The sequence below is a fragment of the Eutrigla gurnardus genome (assembly GCF_963514095.1).
Source record: "Eutrigla gurnardus genome assembly, chromosome: 20".
Taxonomy (NCBI): Eukaryota; Metazoa; Chordata; class Actinopteri; order Perciformes; family Triglidae; genus Eutrigla; species Eutrigla gurnardus.
Window position 1 is genome coordinate 20101079 of NC_139931.1, and position 22804 is coordinate 20123882.

At 45.4% G+C, this 22804-nt stretch overlaps 1 protein-coding gene across 1 annotated transcript in view; it reads right to left on the reverse strand.

Moving 5' to 3' along the window:
- LOC311031491 (ornithine decarboxylase-like) overlaps nucleotides 1-22804 on the reverse strand; it is a gene marked incomplete at its 3' end in the record, with an annotated part of 229983 nt that overhangs the window by 169098 nt on the left and 38081 nt on the right. The gene's annotated exons all lie outside the window — the stretch shown is intronic.

The window sequence follows — 22804 nt, forward strand, 5'->3', positions numbered from 1 at the left end:
GTTACTTGAATACTGAAAGCTGTGCAGATTTAGTGGCTTCTATTGGTGAGTTTGAAGATTGCAATCATTTACATTTGCATTTAGGTAATTTAGCAGACGCTTTCATCCAAAGCGACTTACAATAAGTACATTTGTCAAAAGAAAGAAAGAAACCACAACATATTGCCGATAAAGTAAATGCTGAAAAATAGAAGTGTATACCGGTATGTATATATATATATATATAGTGGAGACAACATCCTTCTCTTAAGCTACACTCTTAATGCTTATCAGTTTTTACATCTTCTTTTTGGGATTTTCTGTAAATACATCATTGTGCTGTGGAATTTATGTTTTTATTTTTATTTAAACTACTAATCATAGAAATCCTCCAAGTCCCCGTGCATGTCCTCAGCTTCCAGATCACCTGGAACTTTCTGCTAACCTAGGAATCTGGAAGCACACTTCACAGGGGTTATTTCATCGTCACTGTAATCTGATAGATATGATGTTGCATCACCTTTACCCTCATCATCATCCAGCACTCTGGTGTACAGTAACATCTTGTCCATGGCAACGTCAATCAGCCTCTGAACTAAGTCTCTCGGGAATGGAACACAACAACAACACAACGCAGTCATAATTTTGGTCATTATAATTATGGTTATCAGAACTGATTGTATGAGTCCTGACCACCTCCCAAACATGCTCTCCATCCATGAAAAGTAAGGGTGTTCATCAATACCGCGAACTCCTCGGATAACGATGTCAAACCTGCCAGCGCCCTAGTCCCACTGCCGTCATGAGCGGTGTTGTTGGGAATGAAAGTGCAACACATATCCCCAAACATCTTACACACGCCTCCCTTCTCGGCCAGCAGCATGTCCAGCGCCAGCCGTTTCTGCCATGCCAAGAGACTAGTCCTATCTAATTGTGAATACAACCCCTTGATGCTGTCTCTGACATAATTTATGAACCTTTGTTGGTTATAATACATATAGTTAATCCAATCAACATTTTTAATGTTGGTCTAAGTGTCTTACCACCGCAGAACCACCAGATGTCCGCACTGGTCACAAGTTGTCTTCTCACCCACGCATCCTGCACACCCCAGTCTCCTGCTGATAACTTCAGGGTTAGATTACAGGGAGCCAAAGTTCCTACACTAACCGTACCTTCTTCTCTAGACAGACAGGTGTAGTTGCCGTCATATGGCTCAAACCAGGGTGGCCGCGTGTGAGTTGGCACAGGGGGAAAAAATTGGTGTACAGTGGTGCAGTTCCTGTCAGCGGGTAGAGACACAAAGTTATACAATTTGCGTCCAATTTCTCTTTTAGCTCTTAATTTGGCTGGTGTTGAATTAGCTAGTGTTGTATTGGCTAGTGTCGAATTTACAATCAGTGATTCAGCTGCGGTGCGATTGTTGTTGCCATTCGATTGTTGAGACTGAAGTTCGTGTACCCAGAGTATCGGAACTACCACTATCAATGCTACCAGACTGATTAGACACAATGTTCCTCTCATACTGCATCCCGTCCTTCGGTATGGATGCCACAGTCTGTCGGCCATGGTGTGGTGTTTTTACTTATCTGTCTCCCCTGGAGTGCTGTATGCTCTCTTACAGTGTGTCAGATGAACCCACGTCCCTCTCTCAGCGATGTGGACTGCTGTCGGTGTAGATAGCAGAACCTGATATGGACCTTCCCAGCGAGGAGATGACCAGTGATACCAATGATAACTGCAATGAAACTTTTAGTTGAATGCTAGACATTTCTGATAATTTAGCCATGACTTGGTTTCTGAAATGTGGACAGTTATCACAATAAATTGTTTCTGGGAATCCGAATCTTAGTGCAATAATAGTAGTGTGGCGTGCGGGCGGTTAAGAGGTAGACCAGAAAACTGGTATAGTTAAGGAGCCAACAACGCCACCTTGGGATTTCGCCCAAGGAATGATACTTATACCTCAGACTAAAACAGATATTCAAAGGCACAGAGGTTCGCAATACTTATGAGGCTGGAGACGTGGTTCCATTTAACAATAGTTCATATTTTATTTTACACAAACACCTCAATAATAAAAAAGGCCAAAAACACAACAAACACAATTATGAAGGGGGGGGGGGGGAACGGCCGACGCTGAGGCTTACCAGTGGAAGGATGGGTCACCAGGAGTGAGGTATCCGAGGGAGAGAGACGCCCCAAGCACACGTGCACACACCTCCACACTCACACACACACACGCACGTGGAGGATCACACCAGGGGTCAACACAGCACACAACGAGGGGACACCACCACCTACGCGCACCAACCACCACCTTGAGGCTCTCAGCTTCTGCACGGGAAAAGAACAGACGTGACAATTAGTGGGACATTACTCACAAATAAACAAAAAGACTGGATAACATTGGCCGACATGCGGCAAAGGATTAAAGTATGATTACTGTACGAACACAAACAAAACAGATTCTTGGTAGGTCTAAGCAGCCAGGGATGACAAATAATAAGAAATTAACAAACATACCTGCTGCAGCGGACATCGGACGCAACGGAGATGACGTGTGGTTTCAGTGACTAGAGGTGGAGCCTATAGGACCCCTGCCTGTCTTTATAGATTGCCAGCCTGCAATGATTGGCTGTCAATCACCGGGCCAATGTACGGGATCACCGACACTGGAGCAGAATAAACTGCAGCCCCATTCTGCTACAATCTACCCCCCCAATTTGCATCGTCGACCCGGCGATGAACCAATAAAGACCGTACCTAAGCTGGGTCCACGGCCTAAATAAGACAGAAACTGCATTACACACAGGACCAGAAGAGTTTGCAGCCCCATGTGCTACTTCCCCCACAGGCCGGGGAAGATGGTAGACGTTGGAATGCTGGCCAGCAGTTGACCGTGCCGTCCTTTGTACTGCTGTTTCGCTGGTGTCAAAATAACTGGTTGGTAGAACAGCTGACGAAGCCGAGGGTTGGCGCTGCATCACAGTAGTGGGAGCCACTGAAGGGCCTGGTGCAATGGGAGTCACTTCAGAGGGCAACAACCGAGGGGTGGTCTGGGTCACTGCGATTGGTCTGGTAGGAGTCCCAGTAGGGACGGTCTGAGGAACGTCATGCCAGAGGACCAACACATCACCGTCACTTGATGCGGAATCCTCTGTTGGTGGCTCGTTGACGGGGAGTGGGTTACTGGTGAAGACACCACCCGGGGAGTGCTTTCTGACCATGGCTTTCAACAAGGCACGATTGACTCGCCTGATTTTGGACCGGTCGTCTACAGGGGCGATGGTATATACTGATCCACCCTCTTGAGGCGCTTTCAGGACTTGGTATGTTACAGAGCTCCAAAGATCTTGGATTTTATGACGCCCTCTGGCACTGAAATCACGCAGCAATACCAACTGGCCCTCCTTCAGTGGTGCATCGTGAACACGCTGATCATAGTTCTTCTTTCGGCGCTCTGCAGCCGTCTTCAACCGTTCCCTAGCCCCTTCAAAGGCCATCTGTAGTCGGGTCTGGTGCTCCTGAATCCACTCATGAATATTCCCACCAGCAGGCTCCTGAACTCTACCCAGCAGAAAATCGACTGGTAGCCTGGGTTCCTGGCCGAACATCAAAAAGAAGGGTGACTCACCGGTAGCCTGATGGGGAGTGGTGTTATAACAGTAGAGGACCTGTGGTAAGCAGGAACTCCAGTCTCTCTTCCGAGACACGGGTAGCGTGGGCAACAAGTTGTGGAGGGTTCTATTGAAACGCTCACACTGGCCATTGCCGGCTGGATGGTACGGGGTTGTGCGAGATTTCTCAATGTTGTACAGGCCGCAAAGCTGCTGGATGAGAGCACTCTCGAAATTCCGACCCTGGTCTGAGTGTATGCGAGTTGGAACACCAAACTTATAAAACCACTCCACTACCAAAACCTGTGCCACAGTAGAGGCACATTGATTACGTGTGGGAACTGCCAGTGTGTACTTGCTGAAGACATCCGTCATCACCAAGACGTTTTCCTGTCCGGTACTGGCAGGTTCCAACATGGTGTAATCAATGGCTAGGATTTCATTGGGTCGGGAAGCCATCAAATGCCCCATAAAGCTACGAGCAGCGGGTTGAACATCCTTGGCCACTTGGCACCTCTCACAGGCCTGGCACCACTGTGCCACCTCCGAGGACATCCCTGGCCAGTAGCACCGTGGGCGCAGTAGCTCCATCGTTCTCTCTCCCCCTTGATGGCCATGTTCCTGGTGAACCCGAGTCAACACTTCCTCCTTCAAGGCAGCAGGCAACAGCAGCTGAAGCACTGGCTCGGCACCATCGGGACGGAAAACCTGGTGATAGAGGATTCCATTCCTCTCAACCAGGCGGTCCCACTGCCGGAGTAACGCCAGTACAGGACGCGAAACAAGTTTCCGCTCCTCCTGGTTGGGCCGCTGCTTCCGCCTCAAAAACACCAACACTTGCTGGATAACAGGATCTGTCTGCTGGAGGGTAGCCATGTCAGCAGCTGAATGATGGGGCAGGACGTGCCAGGGACCATGGCTTCCATCTCTTGCACCCCGGATGGATACTGACGGGAAAGAGCATCAGCGTTCTGGTTCTCCTTCCTGATCGGTACTTCAGCTCAAAGTGAAAGGATGCAAGTTGGGCTGCCCACCGTTGCTCAGTAGCACCGAGCTTAGCTGTTGACAGATGGCTGAGTGGGTTATTATCGGTATAGACCACACACTTATTGCCAAGCAGGTACTCCCTGAATTTCTCCGTCATGGCCCACTTGAGCGCCAGGAACTCCAACTTCATGGAACTATAGTTCTGCATATTGCGCTCAGTGGGCCTCAGACCGCGGCTGGCATAAGCGATAGGCCGGACCTTGCCTCCTTGCTCCTGGGAAAGCACCGCCCCAAGGCCACCGTAACTTGCATCCACCTCCAGAACAAAGGGGCGTGAGAAGTCCGCGTAAGCGAGTACTGGTGCAATGGTTAGCTTGGTCTTTAGTGTCTCAAAACTGCTACGGCACTCCTCCGTCCAGTTCCCAATAGCACCCCGCGCTGCCTTTGTCCTGGATCTGGTGCCTCCTAGCTCTGCCACCAGCCTATGTAGAGGGGCCGCCAACTTGGCAAAGCCCTCTACAAACCGACGATAATAGCTGGCGAACCCCAGGAAAGACCGCAGCTCAGAGATGGTAGTGGGAGGTCGCCACTTGGCTACCACTTCTATCTTACTTGGGTCGGTGGAAACCCCCTTGTCCGAGATCACGTGACCCAAGTAGCGCACCTCTCGCTGGAAAAACGCACATTTGGTGAGCTTTGCCTTAAGATTTTCCCTTTGTAGCCGACCCAGCACCACCTCCAGCCTCTCAAGATGTTGCTCTACTGTGGAGGAGAAAATAACAATGTCATCTAGGTAAAGAAGCAAGGATTGGCACTGTTGTTGGTCACTGAATATTCTCTGCATCAGTCTCTCGAATGTGCTGGGGGCGTTACAGAGCCCAAAGGGCATGCGGTTCCACTCAAATAATCCAAACAGAGTGCAGAAGGCAGTCTTGGCACGATCTTCCTCTGTTACCGGGACCTGGTTATATCCACTGGCCAGGTCCATGGTGGAAAACCAGCGAGCGCCTGTCAGTGCATCCAGGGATTCCTCGATACGGGGCAGAGGAAATGCATCTTTCCGTGTCTTGTGGTTCAGTTGTCGATAGTCTAAACACATGCGCAGACTGACGTCCTTCTTTTTGACCAGCAAAATGGGGGAAGCGTAAGGGCTGCTACTCTCTCGGATTACCTGTGCCTCTAGCAGTTGGTTGATGTGTTCTTTGACAACCTCGTACTCGGACGGGGGTATACGCCTATAGCGCTGCTGCACAGGGACCTGGTCTAGGAGAGGGATATCATGGGCCATTAGGTTAGTGCACCCCAAATCCCCATCGTGAGCTGAAAAAACTGAGTGATACTTCCTAAGAAGGGACTTCACCTGGCCCTGCTCATCGACAGGCAATGGGGACAGATCAATGGCCTCTATCTGATCCTGCATGGCATGAACCACTGATTGGGACCTCACAGTGGCTATGCCAGATGGTACCTCAGTGACTCCTGTGGGAAGGCTCACAACATTAACCCCATCCAACGTACCTACAATGGTGCGGGGGTAAAGCAACACATCGGTTGAACCAACATTGACAATTGGGATGTAGGCCGTGCCCCGTAGCACCTGAACTAAAGCAGGGGAAGCAAGCAGTCCTGCAGGTAAGCCAGAGTGTAGGGGCTCAAACAGCACTGTGGTACCGGAATACTGTTCGGAGCATGTGGCCTCCACTATCTTCATTACACCACCTGGGATGCGACAAACCTTCCTGCCTCTGACTTTTGCCCTACCCGCAGCTTCCTGAGGGGCCTGCACACTAGCGTGGTGACACTTCTGCAACGCCTGCACAACTAATTCTGGGGCCTCAAATACCAAAGGCAAATCAAACAAGGCAAAGCTGTGCTGCCCAAAGAGGTCACGATAGCACCTGCGGATGACATTCATTCCCAAAACACCAGGGGCCTCATGTATCAATGTTGCGTACGCACAAAAACATGGCGTACGTAATTTTCCACACCAACGTTCAGATGTATCAAAAGTGAAATGAGCGTGGAAATGTGCGGTGTCCCACGGCAGCTTCATGGCTGGCGTACGCACGTTTCTACAGCTATTGTTCCTTTGGCGACACTCTGAGGTGATGCTGGGAAACTGTTAATTATGTGAAAACAATTAGTCCTCAGAGTAATGTGCACATCAGAGACACATTAATGGACAATTAACACACACGTGTTTGCAATCATATGGATGAATATAAAAGCATGCACAAAGTGATGAAAAAATGGCATTAACAGCGGCAGCCTTGGCCTTGTTAGAAGACATCGCAAACGGTAACATCAGACGTGAGAGGGTGTTTAGAGAACGGGAGGATATGTTAGCAAATGACGACAACTGGCTCATGAGTCGTTTAAGGTTGCCGAGGCCAGTGTTACTGGAGCTGTGCGCAGAGCTGCGGCCGGCCCTAGAAAGAAACACAGCCAGGAGCCAGGGGTTGTCCGTGCCCACACAGGTGCTGACCACTCTGGGGTTTCGTTTCTGGCAACAGGAGCCTTCCAGAGGGAACTGGCCGATCGGTCAGGAGTGTGCCAGTCCACTCTGAGCCGAGCCATGCCAGCTGTGTGGGACGGGATCATAAGAATGTCATCCAGGTACATCAAATTCCCATACAATGCTGTTGAACAGGCCAACATTAAAGCGCAATTTGCAGCAAGAGCCGGTTTCCCTAATGTAATCGGAGCTATTGACTGCACACATGTTGCTTTAAAAGCGCCATCACAGGATGAATTTGTTTTTGTCAACAGGAAACATTTTCATTCAATAAATGTTCAAATAATATGTGATGCGCAAATGCAGCTCACCAACATCGTGGCAAGGTGGCCTGGTTCAACGCATGACTCGTTCATTCTTACTAATAGCATGGTTGGTAACAGGCTGGAGGCTGGCACGGTGCGCGATGGGTGGCTTCTCGTGAGTTAATGTATCCGTTTAATTGCGCCCCGAATGTAAACCAGCACGATGCCCATTTGGGCACGTGCATTCAAATATGTGCATTTGTTTTTCCCTGGTGAAAATAGAGCTGCAGAGCTATCTAACAAGCCCTTTATTGTCTCCTTGTGTTCAGTATTTGTGTCGATAAACGCGTGCGTAAAGTTGGAAATGTCACACTGCAGTAGCCACGGCGCACTTCTGCAGTCATTAATATATATAATAATATAATATATAATATATTAATATCCTCCTGTCCCCCCGCCCGTTGCGGTCACGCTTCGGCGGTGGGCCGAAATCCTCCGCTTCACCTCCACCTTCACGTCGGACCATTTCTTTTTTATTTCAGGGAGTGTGCGCTGCTCCGACCCCACAGTATTCACTGCCTCACACACACGCTCCCACTCACATTTCTTTTTTTTGTGTTTATGCCTGATGAGAGGCTACCAAATAATACTGGTCTTCGAGTCTCGACTTCGTTTAAGAGCGTTTCCAGCTCAGACTCGGTGAAGTTGCGCTTCTTCCGTTTTTCATTTTGTAGATCTGATGGTGCAGAGAGGGGAATCCCCGGTGCAGGCCCTATTTAAATGCATTTGCATATTTAAATGCAGGCGTGGACAGGGAGGAGTTTAGCACTTCCACATGTGCGCTTAATTCCACGTTGATTGGGATGTACAAAGGAAAAGTGCTTGGATCCATGTGTACGCACACTTTGATACATCTGATTTTTTTTGTGCGTACGACCGTTTCTGGATTCTAGCGTACGCCATTTTTCAGTAGGAAATCCACGCAATTCTTAGTACATGAGGCCCCAGGAACCTGCACTGACAAAACCCCAGGGGGGTCCTTAACCACCAAAACCCCACACCGTGGCATTAACTTACCACAGAGCTCAACATCTATCTCTAGGTAGCCAATATAGGGAATAGTTAGACCATTGGCCGCTCTTAGCTCCAACCAATGACAAGATTGGAGTCGCTCTCGACCCCATGGCTCAAAATGCTGGAGGAAAAGGCTCTCCGTGACCGTAGATACCATGGACCCAGTATCCACTAAGCAGGGCACCTTAACTCCACCCATGCTCACATCTAGATGAGGGCACGATGCCATCAGTTTTGATGTATCCCCCAAAACACTTGAAACAACCCCGGAGCCAGTGGTTGCCCCAACCGAACTGTGGCCTTGCAGTTCGGTGGGCGCTAGTTTTCCGAGAGATGAGACGGCCGAGTAGACAATGGAGCACGCAACATGGGCTGGGCACGAGGGGGAGCACGTACCCCATCACACTCACTAGCATAGTGGCCAGGCTGCTGGCAGCGTCTACATATTATTGGGAAAACTCTTGCAGAGTCTCCCCTTCTTGCTGCCTTCGGGAGAAAAAGGCCTGCTGTAAGGCTACGTAGGACTCTGAACACCCATACAACTCCCTCAACACAGCAATGATCTTAGTTGGATCCCCCCGTTCAGTACTAGAGCGATACTTTATCTCTTCACGAGCTTCCCCTTGTAGGTCATCAAACAAAAAGAATGCCTGGTCAGGTGTAGATAAATGCCGTACCCTCATGCAAGCTTGTGCCTCCTCAATCCACTCCGTCAAACTGGTGCCTGCTTGTCCACTAAACATGGGGCATTTCCTGTCTCTGGGTACAAAAACTAGTCTGTTGGTTACATGGGCACTAGCAGCCGAAGGCGCAGTAGGCAGCACAGAAATAGAAGGCACTGCACTAGGGCCAGGTAGGGCCACATCCTGCTCCTGGCACAACCTCTCATTATCTGCTCGCAACTGGGCAACTAGATCCCTCAGTTCCTGCAACTCTTCCCCCATACTACAGCCGTATACAGTGAAGAAAATAAGTATTTGAACACCCTGCTATTTTGCAAGTTCTCCCACTTAGAAATCATGGAGGGGTCTGAAATTTTCATGGTAGGTGCATGTCCACTGTGTGAGAGATAATCTAAAAAGAAAAAATCCAGAAATCACAATCTATGATTTTTTAACAATTTATTCGTGTGATACAGCTGAAAATAAGTATTTGAACACCTGTCTATCAGCTAGAATTCTGACCCTCAAAGACCTGTCAGTCCGCCTTTAAAAGTCCTCCTCCACTCCACTGTATTATCCTGAATCAGATGCACATTAGCTGCATAAAGACACCTGTCCACCCCATACAATCAGTAAGACCCAAACATTCAGCATGGCTAAGAGCAAAGAGCTGTCCAAAGACACCAGAGACAAAATTGTACAACTCCACAAGGCTGGAAAGGGCTACGGAGAAATTGCCAAGCAGCTTGGTGAAAAAAGGTCCACTGTTGGAGCAATCATTAGAAAATGGAAGAAGCTAAACATGACGGTCAATCTCAATCGGAGTGGAGCCCCATGCAAAATATCACCGCGTGGGGTCTCAATGATGCTACGAAAGGTGAGGAATCAGCCCCGAACTACACGGCAGGACTTGGTCAATGACCTGAAAAGAGCTGGGACCACCGTTTCCATGGTCACTGTTGGTAATACACTAAGACGTCATGGTTTGAAATCATGCATGGCACGGAAGGTTCCCCTGCTTAAACCAGCACATGTTAAGGCCCGTCTTAAGTTTGCCAATGACCATTTGGATGATCCAGAGGAGTCATGGGAGAAAGTTTTGTGGTCAGATGAGACCAAAATGGACCTTTTTGGTCATAATTCCACTAAGCGTGTTTGGAGGAAGAAGAATGATGCGTACCATCCCAAGAACACCATCCCTACTGTGAAGCATGGGGGTGGTAGCATCATGCTTTGGGGTGTTTTTCTGCTCATGGGACAGGACGACTGTACTGTATTAAGGAGAGGATGACTGCAGCCATGTATTATGAGATTTTGGGGAACAACCTCTTTCCCTCAGTCAGATCATTGAAGATGAGTCGTGGCTGGATCTTCCAACATGACAATGACCCAAAGCACACAGCCAGGAAAACCAAGGAGTGGCTTCGTAAGAAGCATATCAAGGTTCTGGAGTGGCCTAGCCAGTCTCCAGACCTAAATCCAATTGAAAATCTTTGGAGGGAGCTGAAACTCCGTGTTTCTCAGCGACAGCCCAGAAACCTGACTGATCTAGAGAAGATCTGTGTGGAGGAGTGGGCCAAAATCCCTCCTGCAGTCTGTGCAAACCTGGTGAAGAACTACAGGAAACGTTTGACCTCTGTAATTGCAAACAAAGGCTACTCTACCAAATATTAACGTTGGTGTTCAAATACTTATTTTCAGCTGTATCACACGAATAAATTGTTAAAAAATCATAGATTGTGATTTCTGGATTTTTCTTTTTAGATTATCTCTCACACAGTGGACATGCACCTACCATGAAAATGTCAGACCCCTCCATGATTTCTAAGTGGGAGAACTTGCAAAATAGCAGGGTGTTCAAATACTTATTTTCTTCACTGTAGGTTTAAATGACACGCCTGCAACACAGTACCCCAAAACACGAGACCCCACCAAGGTTCACCACAGTTCCACAAACCACTAGCTGCTGCTTTGCCTCCAAACACACAAAAAAAAATGGAACACACGTTTTTGCCTTCAAAAGTAAATCCTGCCGACAATGCCAAATGTGGCGGGCGGGCGGTTAAGAGGTAGACCAGAAAACTGGTATAATTAAGGAGCCAACAACGCCACCTTGGGATTTCGCCCAAGGAATGATACTTCAGACTAAACAAGATATTCAAAGGCACAGAGGTTCGCAATACTTATGAGGCTGGAGACGTGGTTCCATTTAACAATAGTTCATATTTTATTTTACACAAACACCTCAATAATAAAAAAGGCCAAAAACACAACAAACACAATTATGAAGGGGGGGGGGAAACGGCCGACGCTGAGGCTTACCAGTGGAAGGATGGGTCACCAGGAGTGAGGTATCCGAGGGAGAGAGACGCCCCAAGCACACGTGCACACACCTCCACACTCACACACACACACACGCACGTGGAGGATCACACCAGGGGTCAACACAGCACACAACGAGGGGACACCACCACCTACGCGCACCAACCACCACCTTGAGGCTCTCAGCTTCTGCACGGGAAAAGAACAGACGTGACAATTAGTGGGACATCACTCACAAATAAACAAAAAGACTGGATAACACTGGACGACATGCGGCAAAGGATTAAGGTATGATTACTGTACGAACACAAACAAAACAGATTCTTGGTAGGTCTAAGCAGCCAGGGATGACAAATAATAAGGAAATTAACAAAGCAAAAATGGAATAAGGAAAATAAACAGAATCAACTTCAAAAGAAACAATAATGGCAGTAACCAGTTAGCAATTAAGCAATCAAAAATGACAAGTTAAGCCCCACTGATCGCACCCACAATACTAAAAATGACACTGAAATGAATGGAGACGGTCAACAGCCACCATGAGCAAAAACAATGGTAACGTTAGGCAAAAACACAGGTAGGCAAAGCAGCAGCGTAGGGATAGTTCGGACAGATGTAGCTGCTACGTCGCTAGCTGCCGAATACTGGCACTGAGAGATGCACCGGCACGCAGTCCCGATCCGGCCGTGCCTATGAGCTCGGGGAGGGGAGCAGACAAGTGTCTGGAGCTTAGCCTGTCAGATGAGCCAATTCCTAAAATGAAACGCAGCCAATTAGTTTCAACACCGCACCTGAGTTGGCGGCGCACGGCATAAAATGACCTACCAGCATTGATCGAGGATAGCGGCAGGTCTGAGGAAGGGAGGAGGGTCCACGACAGGCATCTAAAAGAACCATACAGCTAGTTCAGATATGCTAACCGAGATTGCTGCCGGCACAACTTGTACGGCCACCGCTATCATACCTGCTGCAGCGGACATCGGACGCAACGGAGATGACGTGTGGTTTCAGCGACTAGAGGGGGAGCCTTTTGGACCCCTGCCTGTCTTTATAGATTGCCAGCCTGCAATGATTGGCTGTCAATCACCGGGCCAATGTACGGGATCACCGACACTGGAGCAGAATAAACTGCAGCCCCATTCTGCTACAGTAGCAAAGATTTTTGCTACAACTATAGCGTCGTTTGTGGCTGTTGGTGTGATTTCAACCCATTTTGAAAACATCTCTACTATTACCAGGCAGTATTTCTTCCCCTCTGATTTGTTTAGTTCGATGAAGTCCATGCATATTGTTTGGAAAGGATATTCAGCTTTCGGGAACGCTCCTCTTTTAGGTCTCATTCTTCCTTGCGAGTTGTGCTTGGAGCAAATCAAACAGGATGCACAAAAATGTTTAGAGTAATTTTGAAATCCATATGTTGTAAAACATTTACCTATCATTGCCACCATCCCTCCTGTTGAGACATGACTAATTCCATGGCTCAAAATAGCTGCAAATCGATAGAGGGTTTTAGAAAGGATGGGCTTACCCTCAGGTTATCTCTAGATGGCATCGTCTGTTTGTTTTGCTCCTTTGTCTCGCCACAGTGTTCTCTCAGTGTCTGGTGTTGTGGCTTGCATGTCCTTTAAGATATCATGGTCAATGTGTTCTGTGTCAGTATCAGTTACAAAAATGTGATCTGAGTCCCGTCCCTCTTTCGCTGCGCGTTTAGCTTCTTCGTCTGCTTTGCGATTTCCTCGTGAAACTGGATCAGTTCCGGTTGTGTGTGCTGCACATTTACAAACTGCAACTGCTTTTGGTAGGAGAATAGCATCCAATAAAGTTAGAATCAAATCTTTGTGTTGAATAGATTTGCCTGTAGATGCTATCATGCCTCTGTTTTTCCACTGTTGTGCGAAAACATGCAGTGTGGAGAATGCATACTGGCTATCTGTGTAGACTGTGATAGCTTTCCCTTCCCCCAATCTACATGCCTCCGTCAAAGCTATTCTCTCTGCTGCCTGTGCTGAGAAATGTGATGGCAGAGGTGAGGATTTCAACACCCTCTCCTGTGTCACCACCGCGTAGCCACTGGCATTTGTGCCATCTGGATTCTTTTTTGCAGGAACCATCAACAAACATGGTTATGTCTGGATGTGTGAGTGGTGTATCAGTCAGGTCTGCTCTCAGCAAAACAGTCTCCTCAGTTTTAGCTAAGCAGTCATGTTTCTCACCGTCCTGTTCGTGTGGCAAAAGTGTAGATGGATTCAATGTGTTGCAGCGTTCGATTGTCAAATGTGGCTGCGCAATTTGTATTGTCATACAATTGAGATGCCGTGCTGGTGACATGAAAGCTACTTTGTTTTGCATCAGAAGTACAGAAACCGCATGTGAAACCTTCAATGTCAATGGATGAAACAACACGAGCGAAGCTGAACTCTGTACAGCAATAGCTGCTGCCTGCACTGCCTGTAAGCATGGAGGCATAGCTCTTGCTATGGGATCAAGTTTAGAAGAGTAATAAGCTATCGGTCGTAGTTTTTGTCCAAAAGGCTGTGTTAGAACACTGGTCATGAATCCTTGTCTCGCGTCACATGTTTGGATGAAAGGTTTTTTGTAGTCTGGGCGTGCTAATACTGATGTGCTCACTAAAACCTGTTTTAGTTGTTTGAAGGATTGTTCTGCCTCCTGTGTCCAAATAATATTATCCCCGGCTGCCATAGGTTGATCATAGATTAGACCCTGCAGTGGTTGTGCTAATTCAGCGTAATTAGCAATCCATTGCCTGCAAAAGCCTGTCATGCCTAAGAACGACATCATTTGCTTTTTTGTTTTTGGTTTTGGAGCTTGCAGAATAGCTTCTTTGCGTTTGTCATCGAGATGTTTTCCGTCCTGAGATATGTTGAAACCCAAATACTTCACCGTTTGTTTCCACAACTGGAGTTTGTTTCTACTTGCCTTGTGACCTTGTTCAGCTAAAAACTTCAGCAGCGCCAGAGTGTCTGTTTTACAGTCAGCTTGAGTTTTTGAAGCTATCAAAATATCATCGACATACAACAGAATTTGACTTTGTTTTGGTGGGTTAAATTTGGCTAGATTAGAAGACATTGCCTGTGAAAAAATAGTAGGACTTTCACAATATCCCTGAGGGATCCTTGTGTAAGTGTACTTTTTTCCTCTGTATTGAAATGCAAACCAAAACTGCGAGTCTGGGTGCACTGGAATAGAGAAGAAAGCATTCGCTAGATCTGAGAAGAATTTGGCCTGTGGACTTAACTCATTTAGCAGCGTATGTGGATCTGGCACTAGGAGCGCCCTTGGTATCACAGCTCTGTTGACAGCCTGCAAGTCTTGAACCATGCGCCATCCTGTAGATGGTGCTGCTTTTTTGACTGGAAACAGAGGTGTGTTACAGGGTGAATCAGGACATTCTATGATGATCCCTGCTTTAGCCAGATCTTTTATGATTGGTTCTATGCCTGCTTCGGCCTCTGGTTTTAGTGTATACTGACGTTGATATGGTCTGAATGATCCTTTTGGTGTAATTTTTATCGGTTCTATATCATTTATTTTACCCACATCTGCAGACCCAGTTGATCATAATATTAGTGGAACACCTGTTAACTGATGTTCTTCTTCTTGAGTTAATTGGTATCATTCCACCACGTTTTGTTTGTTCCCCCCTTTTAGATGAACAGCCTTTTTACCGTTTGTTACCCAATTTAGCTGCATGATATAAATCTTCAATTTGGGTAAAAAGCTAACTCCCCAATAAGTTAACTGGGCATAGTTTTGAGATGGCCATCGATGTTTGTACTTTTCTTTTGGTGTTAGGATCCTCGATCCACACTGGGTCGCACATTGGTTCGATCATCACATGCCCTGTGGCTGATTTAACTCTGAGTCCGTCTGACCTTGATTTAATTAGACTTCCAGCATCTTCCTCCCGCACAACTGATTTGCATGCTCCGGTATCGCACAGGAATTTTATTTTGCGATTGTTTACTTTTAATGTAACAAACGGTTTCTGTTCTAGGCTTAACAAGGCGTCTATTGTTACCACTGAAAGGAACTTATCTGCCTCTGTGTCTGCTCCCTGTGTGTGGGTGTGTGTGTGTTCGGAGATCCTGTGTGCTGTGTGTGTGTGTGTGTGTGTCAGTACGACCTGTCTGCAGGTGATGATTCTCAGTGCCGGGGAGATGAGTCTCGATGCCGTCTGAGTCCTCTGCCTCGTGCCCCTCCTCCTCGTCCTCCTCCGGACCTGCAGCCTCTCACCCAATGTCCAGTTTTAGCAAACATCGTTCCTGTCTCTCTCCTCCTCCTCCTCCTCCTCTCCGCCATCCACCCCGCTTTCTCGATGCACCCTCTCGGTAAAACACATTGCAATCACTCCTCCAATCATCACCATCATCATCAAAACAAAGTAGTCACTTATCTTCTCCTTTCCCTTGTTTCTGTGTATGTGATGAAATAAGAGGATTAAATGTCTTACCGCTACGGGTTTTACCCCCTTGTTCTGCGTCCCATGGGTGCCCTGGTATTTGCGGGGCGGAGGCTTCTGGCGGTTCGGAGGAGGCCGGAACATGTGCCGGCCTGGGGTGGAGTGGAGGTGGCCGCAGATGAGGCTGATCCGGGTAGGGGGAGGGACAGGCGTCGGACCCAGAGGGACTTCGTCATCATCTCTCCGTTGTTCTCGGCGAGAATAAAGAACAGGATAAAGATTAGAATTTGTCTATTTGGGTACTTCTTTTTCTTTTCTCTCCTGTTCTAAATTTTTTCTTTCTATCTTCTGTATACTCAGCTTCCGTGTTCCGGCCGCAACACGAATGGCTGTTACCCATCATATTTTATTTATATCTAGTTCACTCTATTCTATTTTATTCTATATAGGTTGTATATATATTCACAAACAACTTTAACAATAATAAAAAAATACACACAAAAAACGTAAGTTTGTCTTACCTGAGTGATAGCGCGTTTTTGATAACTCAGGCGGCCTGGGGGATCAAAGTAGTTCACGTCGTTCCAAAGACGTTTTACTGGCCTCAAGACCCAGTACTTTGAGGAAGGGATCAAAGTAGGTCTCGTCGTTCCAAAGACGTACCTTATACTGTCCTCAAGACCCAGTATCCTGAGTAGGGCTGGGTATCGTGGCCAATTTCCTAAATCGATTCGATTTCGATTCATAAGGTCCTGAATCGATTAATCACGATTCGATTCGATTCGGTTCGATTGGCTCTTACATAATGAAAATGGCTCAACTGTGTTACAAAATACAGATGTACTTTATTTTTTGCTCTTCACCATAAACAACACAAGTTCTGCCGACACTCTCTGCTGACTGCATTTTCGTTAGGATGTCGTCTTTCACACATGTATACATCATGGGGATAACTGTTTCAGTCAGATGTTTACGTTGCACCATAACGTAGTGTGGATCGAGCACTAGGGCCTTGACTTTTCCCCAAAAATCATATTCGAAGTTCGTTTGTTTATTAATATTAATATTCGAATATATTCGAATATTTATTAATAATCTTTTGACCATTAAAAGCCTTCAGTAAGACCTATATGGTATGGTATGGTACTTAAGTTGTATATGTTTTGTCCACCAGAGGGCAGTGTATCAGTCAACGTCAATAGGCAGGCAACATGTTTTCAGAACCTATATTTATTTAAGGTCAGACATAAACTGTGTATGCATTCGGTTTCATCAAAATAAAGCTAAATAAGACAGTCGGCGGGGTTTGTTTGCCTATTTACGGGCAGTATTCGGGGCGGTGCGTCTTAAGAGTTTACGGTTTTCAGGACGGAGCGCGAGTGCGGGCTCGCGGAGCCGTGTGCTGCCCGGTGTCGGTGAGAGCTCCAGGCTGCTTTCGGACATTATTTGGGCCGTCAGTGGCGACTGTTCGGCAGTGTTTGTTTGCCTATTTCCGGGCAGTATTCCGGGCGGCGCGTCTTAAGAGTTTACGGTTCTCCGGACGGAGCGCGAGTGCGGGCTCCTCGGTGGCCGTTGTCGATGTTGACGTGGCCATTGTTCTGCAAAATTGGCACAAACCAGGGCGCTAACGTCACCTATAGGAGCCATCTTGCACGCTTGTGCGCATGAATGAACGTCAACCGGACGTAAACGCGCCACTGCTGCATCACGCACGAGGGGTAAACTTCATGGGGAAAAATCGATCTCATGCCCTATGAATCGATATTGCAAAATTTAAATGAAATCGATCCAAAATCGATTGAATCGATTTTTTTACCCAGCCCTAATCCTGAGGTGCTTGACCTCGTTTTTTTTACTGACTTAGCAAGACTCCCTCCTAATCAAAACTACCCCGATAGGAGAATCCCTCCTTTCTCTTTTTTTTTTGTAACTGGTCGACTGTCGTCAACACAGTTCTCTGTGTCTTGCTAAATGAGTAGAAAACGTTTCCATCCTATTTGGCAAAACCATTCTCGGCAAGTTGAGAATCCTGGATTCAGCTACACGGTGCTTTTTGGGCCTCAAACCCACGGACTTTAAACCTAGCAATCCTTGGCAGCTCCACAGCGCTTTTTGGGCATCAAACCCACGGACTTTAAACCTAGCTGCACTACTGGTTAGAACCCTGGATTCAGCTACACAGTGCTTTTTGGGCCTCAAACCCACGGACTTTAAACCTAGCAATCCTTGGCAGCTTCACGGTGCTTTTTGGGCCTCAAACCCACAGACTTTAAACCTAGCTGCACTACTGGGTTCAAACCATATTTTACCGAATGGTGGAAACCACCCTCACTCAGGATTTTTTTTTTTTATATATATATTGAGTAAACCTTTTTTTTTTTATCTGATTGGTTAATACTCTCCCTTATTTCTTTTTGATGCCTCAGATTCCTCCTTCGTTCGGACCCCGTCACTGCTCTCCTCTCCAGCCGGGCCCGCCTTGCAAGGTGTTCAGGTCCGGTAGTTGGAGAAGAGAAACAGATATTGGGCCCCACGTTGGGCGCCAAATGTTAAAAGAATTTTTCCCGTAAACAAATAAATTCACCCAAGGAGGAGATCGGAGACATAAGTAAAGTCGACGTCTGACTTTAATCTTGTACAAGAGGAGCAGGTACAATGCAACAACGTGTGAGGATGCTACAGAGGAAGTGCTCAAATCATTGTTGTGACTTGAGTCTTTTAAAGGCACAGGAGATAACGCGTCATTGAAAACATGTAATACAAGACATCATGTGCACAGGGCCCCTGATAACGGTTAGCTGTTCTGCTTTAGGCCCTGTTTAGGTCATCAGTGGAAATACTAAAGTCATTGAAACACTAAAATCATGTGGTTATACAAAATTCTTATAACAGAGGTTGTTCTGTGAGAGATAGGATGACAGTTGGTTGTAGGCGGCACATTCCAGGGTTTTAGGGAGGAATGAAAGAAGAGATGCAGGTCTGTAGCTTTGGATGTCAGTAGCATTTAGGGTGGGTTTTTTAAGGAGGGGCTTCACTGTAGCTGTCTTAAAAGCCGCTGGAATGAGACCTGAGTTGAGGGAGGAGTTGATCAGGGTGGTGAGGAATGGCAAGATTTCGTGTGAGATGTCTTGGAGAAGAGAGGAGGGAATCGGCTCAAGGGAGCAGGTGGTGGCATGGTTAGACGTAACAAGTGCGTGAACGTCTTCAGAGGTGAGAGGGCTAAAGCTGGTAAGGCCATCAGCATTGAGAGTTGGGGGAGATGTTTTCTGGGAGGTCATAGGAGTGAATGAGGAGCTGATGTCTTTTACTTTCTTGGTAAAGTAAGTTGCAAAGTCATCAGCAGTGAGGGAGGAAGGAGGGGTAGGGGTAGGAGGGAGGAGAACATGGAGAAGAGTTTCCTGGGGTTGGAGGTAGAAGAGTTGATCCTTGACAGCTGAATACTCCTCCACTTACCCCTCCCATTACAAGAATGTCAGAAAACGACAGTGGCCTTCAGTACACATTGAGCCACAGTTAGGTTTGTCTTTTTCTGTAGAAACATGGCGGTTCAACCATACGGCCTCCAGTTCTAGAACGTGAAGCTGAAGTAGCTGAAAGTCTCATTCTCTCTGCTGGCCATCAGGAGGCGACACCTGATTGTATAGAAGTCTATGAGAAAATGGTCCTACTTCTCTCTTGATGTATTATCCCAGTAAACATTGTAAACATGAGTTTATGGTCTCAATCTCTAGTTTCAAGTCATCTTCAATCCAGCATGATGTTCATTTAGTGCATTATGGTCCATTTAGAGTCCACCAGACCGGAAAGCAGGGGATGCTTTAGGGGGCGGGGCTACCGGCTGATTGACAGGTTCTCCATGCTACCAATGCAGTTAGCTACTAAGATGACTTTAACACAGCTGTAAAGTTGACCTAGAATTACGAAGCTAACTTTGTCAGCAGCTTGTAACACCGCATTATGTGATTACACCGCATTTTGTAATAATGTAATAAATTTGCACGCCATTATGTAATAACTGCCGCATTTTGTAATAATCTGCCGCATTATGTAATAAACTTCTTGAACGCAATATGTAATACATTTTGCTGCATTATGTAATAATTTATTACTTAATGCGAGTGTTGCAAATTATTTTTTAGCAAAATGTAACAATTGGTGCATTACGTAATAACCAACCAAAATTGACATTTTCATTGATTTAAAACAGCATAATAATGTGTATTTTACTCAAAATGAATACTTAAGAGGGCAGTATGTCAAACTATTGCTCAGCTTACATTGCAACAATCCACCTTTTAACTTTGGTTGTGTTTATTTAAACGCACAAGGGGTTATTTCCAATGAATAACGACATTTGCAGATTAGTCGTGAGATCAAGTTTGGAAGTAAGTGCTTCTGATAGTTAACCAAATTATAGAATTGTCAACTAAATCTCTGTCTTTGCTCAACCAGCAGTGAAGAAAAGACATACAGCACCAAATAATTAAACATGGGTTGTGCACAGCAGCACCATGTTGTCAAGGCTATTCAATAAATGTCATGTTCCATGTAACCTTAACAGTCCTTCATAATGCATATTTCCAATAACACCTACATGTGGCACTGACAGTGTCACACAATGGTACTAAGTATTATTCTGACACAAAAAAGTAGGATAGCGATAGCCTATATTATGCAAACCCAGAATAATAGTTGCAGAACAAATGATGTGGAACAGTTAATTATTTCAAATTCTTTATTCTCTAAATGCCCAATTATGGCTTGTTTAGGCATAGAACAGGTACCATCCTGTAGAGGTACAGACATCATGGATAAACAATTTATATATCGTGAACAACAAATATTATGCCAATCTTTGATATAAGCCTAATAAGTACTCAACAACTTAATGAAAAACAATCCAGCCACAACATACAGCCTAACACACACACAATAGAACTGTAGTGGATAATAAAGTGGAAACTTTAACAATGTTCTAGACCTGAAACAGGTCATGGCTCACATTTAACACAGATATAGCCAAACTAACCCATCTGAAAATCTACATTTAAACAAGGGAGACTCAAGAAAATCTACCTACAATGCAAAACACAAAACATAGCACTATGTTTTCCAAGAAATATCCTTGATTTTAAATTGACCATGGCCAATATGCTTAATCAGAAGCCAGGCCATCATCCACTTGCTATTTTTGCTGAATAGCTCCCTTAGTCTAATTGCAAGATCACTGCTGTTAGCGTTAATGGTTTGCCAGCACACAATAATGTCTGACCATCCTGGCTGAGAGAATATACATCCCTGTTCCTCCACAGCCTCATTAAGGAGCTCTCGTACGTTCAGCTACAGGAACACTGAACTCTCCCCTCAGTTTGTTAACTATGACATTGTACACATCCTCACTCATTGCCTGCTGCTGTCCATACCCTTTAGATAAGACCCAAAGGGTGCAGGTCAGAAGAGTGGTTAATAGCAGATCTGTGGGGGGAGGAAGTAATAATTAAATAGGGAATGTTCTATTGAATATATATTCCATGGTAATACTAATTCTTAATAAGCTCTTATATGGCATTACCAATGTGGGAATGTGCTCTATTAACTTATGATTTCAGTTTTTTAATAATAATGATAATAATAATAATAATACATAATAATATATTTTGAGGCTAACACAGCAAGTTAGTCTTAGTATGTTCTAGAGCAATATGAATGTTTATAGTAATACTGATAGTACTACTAGTAATAAAACCTTTTTCAATGGTAGTCTAGACTACTAAACTGTTAACTAGCCTACTGCTAATTCTTTAAAATGCTCAAATATACAAAAAGGTAGCATAGCATCCTGTCAACTTACTCATAAATGACTCAATAAAAATATTTTACACTACTCCAATCAATAGATTCAAATGTTACAGAGACAAGGAAAACAGATTTTCCTGTCAGAAACTTTGGAAGAGCAAAATTATTGGCTAAGTTAGCTGGTGTTGACAACACATAAGCTAAGCTTACACATATTAGCATAAAAGGTTTTCTTTTCATGTTCATTGAGGATACAGTATCTCAATCTAAGTCCCGCTTAGTTTGTAGTACAATAAACAACCAAATTCATAGATAATAACGTTTTAACATTGCCTTTCCACTAGTAGGCCTAGCCTAGCCAGTGATGAGTCCCAATCAGTACGCTTGCAGGAGGAGCAATATCAAGTAGTGGCTAAGTGGCTGAGCAGCATAAATCAAATAGAATTCTGATAGGCAGTTCTCTGATGACAACCCTCTCCATATACCGATAGTTTGGCTATATGTGTGTGTGAAATGTGAGCCATGGCCTGTTTTAGGTAAAGAACATTGTTAAAATTCACTTGATCATTCTACAGTTCCATTGTGTGATCAGTGTGTTAGGCTGTATGTTGCAGCTGGATTGTTTTTTATTTAGTCGCTTAAATACTTAATTGCATCATTAAAGAAAGGCCAAGTATTTGTTTAAGTATTAATTTTGAGTAAAATACACATTATTTTTCTGTTTTAATGTCAATTTTGGTTGGTTATTACATAATGCACCAATTGTTGTTGCTAAACAAAAAATCACAACACCTGCATTATGTAGTAGCTACGACGGCGTATTAGGGCCAAGTATGAAAAAAAAAAAAAATACGGACCCGGGGGAGCGGGGTAATATTTCAAGAAAAATGTCTTTAAATATTTATGAGATTTATGAGATTTATTTATGAGAAGTGAGTTTAAAAAGTGGCAAATTTACGAGAAAAAAAACTCCCAGATTTACAGGTTTAAAAAGTGGCAAATTTACGAGAAAAAAGTCGCAGATTTACGAGTTTATAAAGTGGCAAATTAACGAGAAAAATGTTTCAGATTTACGAGCTTAAAAAGTGGTAAATTTACGAGAAAAAACCTTGCATATTTACGAGTTTAAAAAGTGGCAAATTTACGATAAAAAAAGTCTCAACACAACCGGATGCTAACAACCG